Source organism: Jaculus jaculus, chromosome 4 (genome assembly GCF_020740685.1).
Source record: "Jaculus jaculus isolate mJacJac1 chromosome 4, mJacJac1.mat.Y.cur, whole genome shotgun sequence".
NCBI classification, from domain to species: Eukaryota; Metazoa; Chordata; class Mammalia; order Rodentia; family Dipodidae; genus Jaculus; species Jaculus jaculus.
The window spans coordinates 41,366,479-41,380,496 of NC_059105.1; the positions used below are offsets into that span (position 1 = coordinate 41,366,479).

A 14,018-nucleotide genomic window follows, 5' to 3' on the forward strand; every position below is an offset into this window, starting at 1 on the left:
AAGGGTTGAGCTCTGCATTCGCAACAGGTGACAGGAAGGCAGAGGTAGCTGGTGATGGGATCCAAGGAAGAGGACAGAAAGAGGATGGAGAAGGGAAGCTTTGAGACTTGGAAGAACAGCTAATTATAGTAAGGATTTAAAACTCAGTCTCGGGCTGGAGAGATGGCTTAGCGGTTAAGCGCTTGCCTGTGAAGCCTAAGGACCCCGGTTCGAGGCTCAGTTCCCCAGGTCCCACGTTAGCCAGATGCACAAGGGGGCGCACGCGTCTGGAGTTCGTTTGCAGAGGCTGGAGGCCCTGGCGCGCCCATTCTCTCTCTCTCCCTCTATCTGTCTTTCTCTCTGTGTCTGTCGCTCTCAAATAAATAAATTTAAAAAAAAAATAAAAAAATAAAACTCAGTCTCAGTGCCTGTGAGAAAGATTGAAGGCAGATTGTTTACTTCTCTAGTGTGCATGCCCTCAAACAGTGTAAATTTGTACCTATTCCTATCAAAGATAGAGTCTCTTTTTATCATGATGTGATTCTGAGGATGGCTTGTAACTTCTCTGCTTCTACCCAGGCTCGTAGAATCTCTTTGACATTACTTGTGAGCCATCCTAGACTAACCTCCTATACATGAAAGACTTGTGGCCCATTCACACCATTACCTATGTAACAGCCATTGAAACACATGACAAGGTAAGTGAAGCCATCCATGCTAGATCAGAAACTAGATCTTAACTGTCAGCGGACTACAGGCACACTGAAGTTAAGCAAAGATAGAGCCTGGTCCCCATCAGAATTGTCTACATCATACACACAAATTTGGGAGAACACATGGTGATTGTTTTCAGATACTAAGGTTGGGATAATTATTATACAACCATGCATTCTTTTTTTAATGTCTTTTTAATTTTAATTTTATTTATTTTTCAGTGTTTCCCATTTCTTTTAAATACTTTAAACTATTTATTAGAGAGACACAGGCAGAGAGAGAATGGGTATGCCATGGCCTTCAGCCACTGCAAACAAACTCCAGATGCATGCACCACCTTGTGCATCTGGCTTATGTTGGTACTAGGGAATCAAACCTGGGTCCTTTGGCTGTGCAGGCAAGTGCCTTAATCACTAAGCCATCTCTCCAGCCCACAACCATAGATTCTTGATACTATAGAGAGAGAACTGAGTAGTGGGAAGAAGAGGAGTGCTAGGTCTCATAAAGCAGTGGTGAAAAGTGTTATAACTGACATGTGGAGGAAGAGAGACTGAGCAGGTGTCTCTGGCTGCTGCAAATATCCAGGATATAGATTGTAAGCTTGAAGTTGGGTATATTGGTAGTGTTACTAAATGTAGACAAGCTCTATACTGAAAACAGTAAAATTACCACTGACAATATATGACCTAAGTGCCTCACTGAAGCTTGATTTCTGGTTCAAGTTTGATTTCTACTTCATGTGCAGAGGTTGGCAAAATTTTTCTTCACATGGTCTAGGATATAGGCACAGATATTTGTAGTTTCTGACATTTGAATATTGCTTCTGTTCATTGCATCATTTTGTTCCCTGATAAATGTATACTTCACATAGTAAGTGCTCAAATATTTAACTAGCAAATGAATGATGTGTCATGCTCAAACTAACAGAAGTACAGTCACCGAATGTTACAGTTTCATTATATATATCATAAGACTTCAAAAACCTTTTCTGTTTCAGTTATTCCATCTATACAGTAAAGTGGACTCTATATATGTCATTTAAAGTCCTTTCTTTTCTCACAATTCATTATTTACTTCCCTTTGTTATATTTATCAAAATTGTCTGATAATCAGACAATAGGAAGTGACTATAGTGCTTTTCCCAAAAGTAAATATTTTAATCCTAATCTAGAAATAATTAAAATTGATTCCTAACTGACTTTTAAGGAATTAAAATAAGATATAGTCTGGCTGGAGAAATGGCTTAGTGGTTAAACACTTGCCTGTGAAGCCTAAGGACTCCGGCTCAAGGCTCGATTCCCCAGGACCCACATTAGCCAGATGCGCAAGGGGCACACGCGTCTGGAGTTCATTTGCAGTGTCTGGAGGCCCTAGCGCACCCATTCTCTCCCTCTCTCTCTATCTGCCTCTTTCTCTCTCTGTCTGTCACTCTCAAATAAATAAATAAAAATAACAAAAATTAAAAAATAATAAAAATAAAAGATATAGTCATTAACATTTCAGAACTCAACTTTCCAATGTAATGTATGCTACATTTCCTGTAAAAACTCCACAACAGATAGACAATAAATGAAAACTCACCAACACAATTGTTTTCTATATTTCACAAAAGTAACAGCTATAAACACTATATTATTATTGATAAATTGCTGATATATATATATTAATATATGTACACATATATATGATAATTACACCACCATACAAATTAGCACTTACAGTCTCCTAAGGCCTTCATGATTTACAAAAAAATGTGCTAGGTAAATAACAGTATTATCTCAATGTTTTGAATAAGGCAACTGTTGCAATGAGGTTCACATTGCTGGCAGAAATCACCCGACAAAGAGCAGCTTTTGGGGAAAATAAAAAAAATAAGTAAAAGGTTTATTTTGGCTTATAGACTCCAGGGGAAACTCCATGATGGCAGGGGAAAACCATGACATGTACAAAGGGTGGACATCACCCCCTAGCCACCATAATGTAGAAAATAGCAATAGGAGAGTATGCCAAACATTAACAAGGGGGAGCTGGCTATAATACCTATAAGCCCACCCCCAATAATACACTGCCTCCAGGAGGCATTAATTCCCAAATCTCCATCAGCTGGGAACCAGCATTCAGAACACCTAAGTTTATAGGAGACACCTGAATCGAACCACCACAGCAACTGTGACACAAAGGGGTTATGTAACCTCTCCAAGATCACAAAGCTGGGAAAGAATCTTTGCTTTTTAGCACAGTATTAGATGACAAAGGTGAAATTGTTGAGACAAGAGTGAGGAAGATCTAATTATTGGAATGCAAGAACCAAACTCATCACCTATAGATGAAATAATTACCCACTTCAAAATGTTCAATCAGTGAGCAAGAGGGTAAGGTGCTTACTAAACAAAAATCATGAGTTGTCTATATACCATAAAAAAGCCACCATGTTTTGTGTCTGTGCCCTAGGGTCAAAGTTCTTGATTCTCAGAGGCATATGAGGAGTTCAAGAACCAAAAGTTCTACTGAGCTTTTTCATTCTACCAATGAGCACAAAACTAAAGAGCTTCTTACAGTAATTTAATGACTGAAACTGACATCATAGGATGCTGTCCATTAAAACAATTTGAAATAATAAATGTGGACTTTGATAGTATTTACAATTATTCTGAATGGTTTCATTGTACATAAAAGAAGCTTTAAGAAGAGCTGTTTAAGCCTCTCTAAATTGCTTTGTTTTCTGTTTTGCAAACAATACCAAATTATTTGCCTAAATTTGCTGAATTACAGTTCCCAACTTACTCATTTGTTCTTCAGCATGCACTTCTATATTAAGTTGAGCTAGCATAAATACAAAAGAAACAATAAAGTTATTTAGTATCAGATTCAGAGACTCCATTTATCTTCTCTCTCCTCGTTTTTTAAAATTATGGGATGTCGGGCTGCAGAGATGGCTTAGTGGTTAAGCACTTGCCTGTGAAGCCTAAGGACCCCGGTTCGAGGCTCAGTTCCCCAGGTCCCATGTTAGCCAGATGCACAAGGGGGCACACGCATCTGGAGTTCGTTAGCAGTGGCTGTAAGCCCTGGCACACCCATTCTCTCTCTCTCCCTCTATCTGTCTTTCTCTCTGTGTCTGTCACTCTCAAATAAATAAATAAAAAATGAACAAAAATATTAAAAAAAAACAAAATTAAGGGATGTTAGGGTACTTACTGTCATGGAAGTTCTGCCAGAATCATTCCTCAGTTATCCATGTGTAGTCTTATTTAGGAATGGAAATACAAGCTTCTATGCATAGGAAGGAAACTTTAACTTGATCATAAATGCTGAGCAATCTCACCACCCAATTCATTTCTCAATTAAACAACTATAATGGTACTTGTTTGGGAAGAAAATATTGTTAAGGTTGTTAGTTATTCTAGACTTTTTCTCAGGTGATTTTATATGATTAGAAGTCTTTGTTTTGAAAATTCCAAGCCATTCAGTGGAATGAGTGGCATGAACTTAAAGAACAGCTGCCCAAGGTGAAGATTGGGGCAGGTGTGGACTGATTCAGGACCTTGATTATGAAATGAGACACTAATGTCCTACTTATTCAGATGATTTTGATTATAAGATTAAAATGTCTGTCAATCCATTAATCCACCATCCATTCATCCATCCATCCATATGAAATACATAGCACAAATACTATCAAATGTTTATTCACTTCTGGATAAACTAATATACTTTGAAAACTATGCTAAGAGTACAAAGGGAGAAGAGTAAAGGTATTTAATGAAGTATTTGAAGTTTTACTTTGAAGAAATTCATCCATGACATTATACCTCTTGTGGCAAAAATCTGGTTATATGTTTGGCTTAAGAATATTAAGATGCATACTGTCAATTATTGTTCTAGATAAATGCTTACCAAAATTCAATAAAATGAGATCTATGGTTGTGATGGTAGAAATATCCACACCAAAGGCTTTTATACAATTTTTCCCAGAAGACCCAGAAAATTGCTTCATATGTGTTTTGGTCTTGATTTTCTTGTTTTATCCACAGGCCTCTCATCACCTACCTATTCTTCTGTATTAAGAAAGTCAGAATTCTCAAGCATTTAGCACTTTTCTAGGGCATTTCATTGGAACTTTAGGTAAAAGTCTAACAGTTTAGTTTGCTTCTAGGGTTGCCATCACCACCATGGAGTTGGTCATTAATGCTCCATGGTTTAGTGACAGGAAATTGGAAGCTACCACCTTTGTGGCCCCGTGATAAAAAGAAGAAGCCTGATGGAAGATGGACTTCTTTGAAAAAGCAAGGCCATGTGGCAGCTGCTTCAGCCCATCAAAGCTCTCCTGGAACATATTCAGGAAGAACTTGATTGCAAGTTATGCCTGGCTGCCTCTACTTCTCATTTCAACAACACTGGGCATATTTTCTAAACTCTTCTGAGCATAATAACAGACAAGCAACCCTGTAATGCAAGGCTATAATTCCACTGAGGGGTGCTGGCGGTGACATGTACCATGAAGTCAGACTCTGAGTGGTTTGTCACCAGAACCCCTAGGGTGGAATTATAGCCTGGTTCACTTCTTGCTTATTTTCTTTAATATGTAGATGTCACTTTGCCTCTCCCATCATCTCCCCTGGAGTTCTTGCCCCTTATTTTCTGGCCACCAAAGAATACTTTATCTCCTATTGTCTTGATAAAGTTCTACAATTTTAGTATTATGTAATTTGATGTAGACAAATTTCCACTTTCTTTTCTTATTCCTGTCAGTGGTTCACTGTTGCAAAGTCAAATTACCCTAAAGAACCAATGGGTCTGGGTTCTATAGTTGTGACAACATGATAACACGAGTCCTTGCAACCTTGCTTACCAGGCAGGTTTACTCATGATGCAAACAGACAGATTGATAAAAGGCAGGATCCCATAGTAGAATAAGGCACTCCCTGATAGAGTGCAATGAATGGATAGGTACAAATAAGCAGATGTGCATGTAGGGACTATGTACACATCTGTGTGATTCATTAAAATTCACATTAAATTGCCAGCCATCATAATTTTAAGATATGAGAATTTATGTTAGGAAAAACAAAATTTCAGGAGGAACCTGGGAATTGTGTCTGATTTTAAAGAAATTGCCATCTAATTCCAGAAGAGTTGAAGAATATCTCTTTTTTATTATAGACTTCACTACGGCAAACATGCGGGACCTGAACATTACAACCCATAGGTGGTCTTGGTTGTTTTCTCAACTCAAAGTTTTCAAGTGATGGCAGCCTCTAAGAGCCTTGGCATGTAAAGAGTCCCTTCACTATTCACTTTCTCTCTCCCTGTACTTCTGTCCTGCTTATGTCCTGAGCACCTCCATAGGATATCCTTAGCTGCTGCACCTGATACCTGCACATTTGTTAGTTTATCTTTCACTCAAGTGGTTTTGCCTATACAGTATTAGCATACTAGGCCCTGGAATGATATTTTCTGTCTTGATTGTTTTTATTAAATGCCAAGGATTAGGATAGTTTATTTATGTATTATAGCAGCCTGTGAAAGTTATGGACAATTGATCGTTTACCTGCTGACATTTGACCTTTAGTTCAGTTAAGTAATTTGCTCAAGGTTACAGCATTAGGCAGCAGCAAAATGAGGAGGTGAATTTAGTTTTTCTGCCTGAGGAACTCAGCGTCCCCACCTACACTACACAGAAAGCTGACAGAAAACCTGGCTTATTTGGGTGTTAGCAGTTGAAGGTGAGTTCAGAGATTAAATCAAGACATCGAATGCTGCCCACCAGGCCTTTTAATATAAAATGCAATCCTTGTCATTTATCTCCCCATCTTGTTTGAAGCAGGAAGTAGGGATACTCCACACAGGTATCTCCTCCATCTACCAGCGACCAACAGCATTACAGTCCTCCATTCTGGCACTGAAGTTTGCCTTATGTAGGAACAACTTCAGTGAGCTTTTCTGTTACTTAAAACAATAAAGTCTATTATTTAAGTCACTGGTTGTTCTACGCTGATTACACCGAAACATTTCCATCACTTTGTAGCCCAGGCTGATCTTGAACTCATAGTAATTTTCCTACCTCAGCCTCCTGAGTGCTGTGATTAAAGATGTGTACCACTCCAGATGACCTTTATTTTAGTTTTTAAATTGCCTTCACTAAAACAATGTTTAGCAAATATTTTTATTACTTCCTCTTTCTAATAAAACATCAATTTTTGAATGACAATATACATTTTTTTATGTTATTCTTTTTTCAAGGCAGGGTCTCACTCTAGCCCAGGCTGACCTGGAATTCACTAGGTAGTCACAGACTACCCTGGAACTCACAGTGATCCTCTTACCTCTACCTTCAGTGTGTTGGCATTAAAGGCATGTGCCACTATGCCTGGCTAATATAAATCTTATTATGAATTTCTAATTCATTGTATATAGTTAAAGAAAAACCTTTCTATTTATTTATGTCAGAATTCAGGTTAAATTTCAATGTTTTCTGCTATTTATTAATACATGTTTTTTCTTCTTTAACCTATTAACATAAAGATGCCAATTATTAATAAAATGACTAATGTTAAGCCTTCCTTGCCTTCTGGCAGAAAATAATCTACTCAGTCATGGTACATTCTTTTAACTAGTGGCTTGTTTTAATTTACTAATATTGTAATTAGAATTTATACATCCAGAGTCATGAATATCATGTCCTATTTTGTAATAGTGCTTGATGTTTGTGGGTATTATGCTAATGTTGAGGAAAAAATCTCTTTTTCTCTGGAATAGCTTAAAAAGATATTTTTTCTCTAGTTGTTTTAACAAAATTTGTCCATAACTTCAACAGGGTCATAATGAATTTTCTGAGAAGTCTTTGTTCAACAAATTTAAAACATTCATTTCTATCCCATTTTTCTGATTTCCTTCTTTTCTAAGTAGAATTTAATCATGCTTATCTTTATCTTAGTTAATTTTCAAAGTGATTTGCTTGATTTGATGGCTTTTTACTATGTCTTAAATTACTACTAAGTCAAGATTTATTCTTACCTCTGAACTGCTCATCAGTTCTGACTATATGTTAGCATTGTTTTAGGCTTTTGGACACCAACCTAGAGCTTCTGCTCTCCTGGGCATCCTAGCTAGCATTTATTCTTCCCCAGCCTTCTCTCTTCCTCCCTTCTCTGTGGAGAGAATTGCTAAATGTTTGGGTTTCATTCATCACTTTTTCTGTTTAAAAGCCTTTTGCTTTTTTTCTTCTAATAAATCAGAGTTTATTTTAATATCTATGCTTTTCTTCCACTATTTGTTTATTGTTCAATTTCTTACCATTCGTTAATACTTTATGTATTACATTTGACATACTTTGTATTATGTTGACTTTTTAAAATTAAATTTGCCTATGACAACTTGGTATATTTGCTAATTTTCATCAATTTTTGTTTTTTATTACATTGTCTCATAACTCACATATTACTGAATTTTTATCTTTGGTAGCTTTTGAAAGTACTTTTTGTTTTAGAAATATGAAAATCATTTTATTTAATTATTATTACAAAAATAATGTATATTAGTTGTTTAAATTCTGTTCACAATAAAAATAACGAAGAAAGTAAAATTTTCCAAAAATTCCACCACTAGAAATAAAAATGTGAAATATGTTTCTAACAAATGACTGTCTGAGCTCCTATATTTTTTATCAAATCATTTTATTTTGTATTTTTATTTATTTCAAAACTACTTTAATAAAAGATATAATTTTATTACATACTATTTTCTTAAACTCTGCACAATCCTCATCATGTTTTATTTTTTATTATTTTTTAATTTTTTTGTTTTATTTGAATTTATGTATTTGAGAGTGACAGACAGAGAAAGAAAGAGGTCAGAGAGAGAGAAAGAGAGAGAATGGGTACACCAGGGCCTCCAGCCACTGCAAACAAACTCCAGACGTGTGTGCCCCCTTGTACATCTAGCTAATGTGGGTCCTGGGGAATCGAGCCTCAAACTGGGGTCCTTAGTGTTCACCTGCAAGCACTTAACCACTAAGCCACCTCTCCAGCCCATGTTTTATTTTTATAGCAAGAATATTACCTTGAAATTGTTTTCTTTTAAAGGTATGTCTGGTCATATTTCTTAACTATTATTTGTTTGACAATTTTTATTGTTCTCACTCACAAATATAAATTATAATTTGACTTGGTATAGGAATAAATTTTTCACTCAGAAACCTGTAAATTTGTTTATCATTTCTTTTTTAGTAGATAGTTCTCTCTTATATACACACATACACCTTACATACTGAATATATGTTTACATGTTTATAAAAAGAATACTTATCAAGTTTGGAAATTCATTAAGATGTACTTAGTTACAAATACTATCTGTGACAGTTCAATTAGCATCATTCTGATTAGAAAAGTCTCTTCTCTCGTTTGTTTGGTTTGCCATTGTCCTTCCTATTTTCTCAGTATGGAAGATGGCAGGCTGTGCAGATAAACAATTTCCTAGGAAATACGGTCCATATTGCTGACCTTTCTCAGATGTTTAGTTCCAGTTTCCTCCTCTTCAGAACTGAGAGGAAATTCCTAGAGGCAGTTCACAAGCTGGGCCTTCGGAAGGCTGCACACTGTTGTTCCCTGTGCTGTTACATAAGTATGTCTTGTACTTAAACAGTTACTGTCTTGTCCTTCTTGGCTTTTTATTTGCTTTATGGTACCACTCTATCTACCAAGCTCTCTCAAATTTCACTGAGAATGCAAATTTGTTTTTTTTTAAAATGTTTGGTCACTTTCTTTTTGAAACTGTGAACACTTGGATCTGAATCCCACATCTCTCATTCACTATGTCTAGTTATTTTATTGTTTTTTTTTCTATAATATCAAAATGGTTTTGTATCTGTAGCCAATACCACCCTTTCTTGACCTATGGCTTGTATGTGGCCCGTAGGTGGAGTGCAGATTTCCCTGGAAGCTCCTGAACTACTTGCCCCTCACTAACCTCTTTTCGGCTTCTCTCTATTCAAGGAGAAACCAGATTTCTCTCTCAGCACCCTGTGGCTAACATTCCTTCTTGTTATGCCTCTTTCATACTGCAGTACTAGTGGTGTGATTGCTACCTCAGAGACTACTTGTGACGCTGCTACACCTGCCCTACTTGTCCGTTGCCATAAGTCATGCCCCAAATTTAGTAGCTTAACACAAAAGAATTAATCTTTACTTCCAGTGATACTATGGGTGACTGCATACAACATAATTTTCTTAATCTTACAGTTGCAATCCACAGGGAGGGCTGCAGTGCAGTGAAAATGCAGCTGGGCTGCACAGCAGGGTGACTTCTTATCACGCATGCATGCCTAGTACCTCAGAGTTCCCCCATAGGTTCTTTATCCATCAAAATAGACTAGTTTTTTTTTTTTTTTTTTTTTTAATGTGTGGTTCAGGACTTCAAGAATTTAGAAGCAGGAACTGCCAGCTTTCTTAACGTCTAGCACCACCTCCAAACCCCAGGCCAATATCCCTATTACGGGGATACTGGCCCTGTTAGTGGCCAGCGCAGGCATGGTCACTCCAGAAGCAAGCAGCAGGAGAATGCATTCCCTCTGTCCATGGAGGATGTTCTGTATGTAAAATGCTATCATAATTACAGTAGTGCTTTAAGCATGTGGTAACAAAATTAAAACAGTTCAGCAGGTGAAAAGGAGAGATTTAATAAATCCTCTCTGTAAGTATATTAATAAGTTTTTGGTCTCAGTCCCAAAGCAAACAAGGCTTTTATCTTTGTTGTTAATTTGCATATAACTCTATCTACACCCATAAAATTTAAATTTTCTTTATTAATAATTTGCTTTGAATATGATGAATTTTAGTTAGCTGTCATTATATCTACTCTCTTACTTGCCCTCACCACCATCCCCATGGTAAATATCAAATCTAGGGCCTGACTTATTATAGACATTCAACACTGAGCTATAGCCTAGCCCATTTTTTTTTCTTCTAGACAACTTTTAGTTTTTGAGGTCTATTCACTAACTTTGAAACTTTAAATATTATCTAAACTGATCTTAGCTCATCAACTTTAGACTATATACCTATATATCTTACTGTAGAAGCTGCTAATTGGCTAGTTTGTTATAGAACTGTAGGCTTAACATTACTTTTGTTCATAACTTTAAAGAAATTACTCTTTTGCCTTCTAGCATCTAGTAATCACTTCCTTATTCTCTCTAGAAGCTTTGTGAAATGTTTCTCCAATTTAATGTTTGGGAATTTTGTAAGATGTCTGTGTATGTCAATATTTTTCATTTTTCCAGGTTATTACTTGCCAGGCACTTTAAATTTCATGAATTTATCTCATTTGAGCTCTGAGATATTACCTGGCATCAAGTCCTCAAGATTTCTTTGTTTTTCTCTCTTCAGATCTTCTAATAGATGTTTATCTTCCTTATTTATTCTCTTTTACTTTATTTTCACCTATTTGTGAATGTGATATGGTTTCTGACATAATTGCACCTATTTTCTGCTAACTCTGTCACTGGGTTTTTGTCAATTATTTTAGTTCTTAACATTTTACTTTAAATACTCAACATATTACCTTTCAAAAGCTGTTTCATATTCAATGATACTTCCTAGAGCAGTATGTTTTTGCTTCACAAATAAACTACAACAATCACTCCAAGTTTATAGTTTTCATATTTATCTTTTATCTTTATGACTTCAGAGTTAATTTTATTAGTTCTTTACCCTTCTTTTTTTTCCTTTAACTACATAGTGTTTCTTGGTCATGTGTTATTAAATATGAGCAAAAGAATGACTTGAGAACCAGGCATTGTGACACATATCTATAATATAGCAATCAAGAGGCTCAAGCAGGAGGATTGCAAATTTGAGGCTGGTATGGGCTACTTCATGAGACCTTGTCTTTAAAAAAAAGAAAAAAAAAAACTGATTCAAAAAAGAAGAGGGAACAAGAATTGGCCACTATGTATACTAAGTTGGTTTAGGTTATCTTCACTTGAAAAATTTTGTTACTCTACGTCTTTTTTTTTTCACTTTTTTTTAAAAATTTAATTTATTAGTTTTCTTTTCAGCAAATACAGGCAGTTTGGTACCATTATTTAGGCTCATCTGTGATCTACCCCCTCCCATTAGACCCTCCTTGTTAATGAAAATGGGTCATGCATTATGGAGTTAGCCCCCAGTTATTAGTATGATAAATGTCTCTGCAAATCATGACCCAACATGTAACTCTGACATTCTTTCCGCCCCCTCTTCTGCAAGATTTCCCTGAGCCATGTTGGGTTCATTTTTGGTCTGCTTCAGTGCTGAAGTGTTGGGGGCCTCTGAGGCTTTGGCTCTCTGATTTGGTAGGAGTTGATTTTTCTCTGCGTTGATCTCCTTCCCCTTTGTGCTGGTATCCGGTTCACAGGAAAACATCACCCTTGCTTATTTCACCAGTTGTCCTTAGTTTCAGTTGGGCCCCTTTTGAGGTATGTTGGGGCAGCTCTCTTCTTAGGATCTGCATCTATCTGGAAAAGAGAAGCAGATTCTCCAACGGAGAGTAAGTTAGCACCCGGAAAATTGAGATAACACTTACTTTTTTGATAGAGAGTTTGATAGGTGTAGGCCCTCTTATACCCCGTGATTGATGGTAGCTTGATATTGTAGAGTGGGCTTGTGTTTGGGTATGGTTCTGACTTGTTTCCCAGCTCCAGCTAAGGGTCTAGTACCACTGAGTGGATCAGTTAGCCAAATAAAGAGCAATTGATTCCTCATCATGGCTGTGTACCACTATTGCACTTGTGTGGGCATCACATCCGGTTATTTGTTGCTAATTAGGTTAAACAATGTGTTGCTTGGACAGATATTGGTCATTTTCCCCCAGTCGCCTATGTAGCGCCTTCTGGCAGTAGACACGCTGACTGTCTGGGGACTGACTCTCTCCTGGCTTCCAGCCATGTCATTCCATTTTACGCGTCAGCTGCGTATGGAGTCTTCAGCAATAGGGTCGTATCACTGGCCTTTGGTGGGTCATCAAGTACTCTGACAGAAGTCTGTCATTGTTTTGGGAAATCTTGTAGGTTTCTCTGATCAAAAGCTCATTGTGGATGGTAGGCCCAAGCTGGAAGTGGGGGTTACAGGTCAGTGTCCACTAAGAAATTGAGGAAAAAGATAACTAATATACAAGAGTTAGAGAGGAGAGAGATAGAGGGGAGAGGGGGAGAGGGAGGGAGAGAAGATGTAGGAGATTTAGGTCAGTCTTGATCCTACCCTCTCCAGTGTCTTGTGGTTCAGGTGTTTCCTGTAAGGGTCTAGTGAAGGTTCAGCCATTTGGTCTGTCTTTTAGGAGGTAGAATTTTATGGTACCATTGCCGTTTGGGTCCGGATTACTGTTTTCCACCCTTTGATTCCCTCCCTGCCCTCTCATCCATCTTATTGTCTAGTCCATGAGGTGTTTGCTGGGTATGTAAGGCATCTTGGGCAGACTCTACGTCTTTTCTTGGAGAGGCAAGGCTGCCAGTGGGCCTTGGCTTGTTGATGTGTGTGCCGACAGGCAAACTCCTTCCATGTGAGAAGGCAAGAGGGGCAGCCATCACATCAGGTGGGAAGCTAAGCAGGACACACTGCTTTATTGTGACGCCAGCTCCAAGAGCATCCTCTTCCTTCCCAGGTGTATGCTACTGTTTTATAAATTCTGTGACATGTTTCCTTCAGCTTACTGGAGGTAGTTAATAAAACCGTTTTTTTTGTAGGAATTCTACAAACAAGTATCTGAGTTTTTGCCCTATTTCCTAAAACATTTCAGATGGACTACATGGCTCTAGCTTCAGGAGAGTTTGAAAAGGGAGTAAAAAAAAAATCTTATGTATTCTGTACGTAGCTCATTTTATGGTTTATTCTGCAGTGGATCTTTTCTTATATTAAATGAAATAAATTTTGTCAAAATATCTAATTTTCTTTGGTCTCTATCTTCTATTCTCTGTTTAATCATTAAGTTACCACCCTTGCACTGCAATGTATATTGAGTTTTAAAAAGGAGAATAAAAACTATGATTTTATTCTATCATCTTGAACTGGAAGCTCTATTATATAATTCAAAACCCATTGTTTTCACAAAGAAGACAAAGTATACTCTGAGGACTATGAATCAATTTCAATTCAGTTCTACAATATTTCCTGAGTGCCAAGACAGGTGAGATAATTTTTCTAGTTGTCAGAGACAAAAGGGATAAATAACACATAACTCCTTACCATTGAGAAACTTACGGTTCATTGGAAGGAGACCAAACACGCAGATAAATTATTGTAATCAAGATCAATAATGTAATGATGGAAGCACATACACAACGAGAAAGTAGCAAT

The 14,018-nt window shown here is 37.0% G+C and overlaps 1 long non-coding RNA gene across 2 annotated transcripts in view; it reads left to right on the top strand.

Moving 5' to 3' along the window:
* LOC123460168 overlaps positions 1–14,018 on the top strand; it is a 30,926-nt gene that overhangs the window by 2,762 nt on the left and 14,146 nt on the right. The window contains exons 2-3 of one of the 2 annotated variants that reach the window (XR_006636829.1): positions 559–677; positions 4,847–5,443. This is a non-coding gene — a long non-coding RNA (uncharacterized LOC123460168). Of the gene's footprint in view, positions 1–558; positions 678–4,846; positions 5,444–14,018 lie in introns of those variants that run through there. The other variant, XR_006636830.1, reaches the window with a different exon arrangement.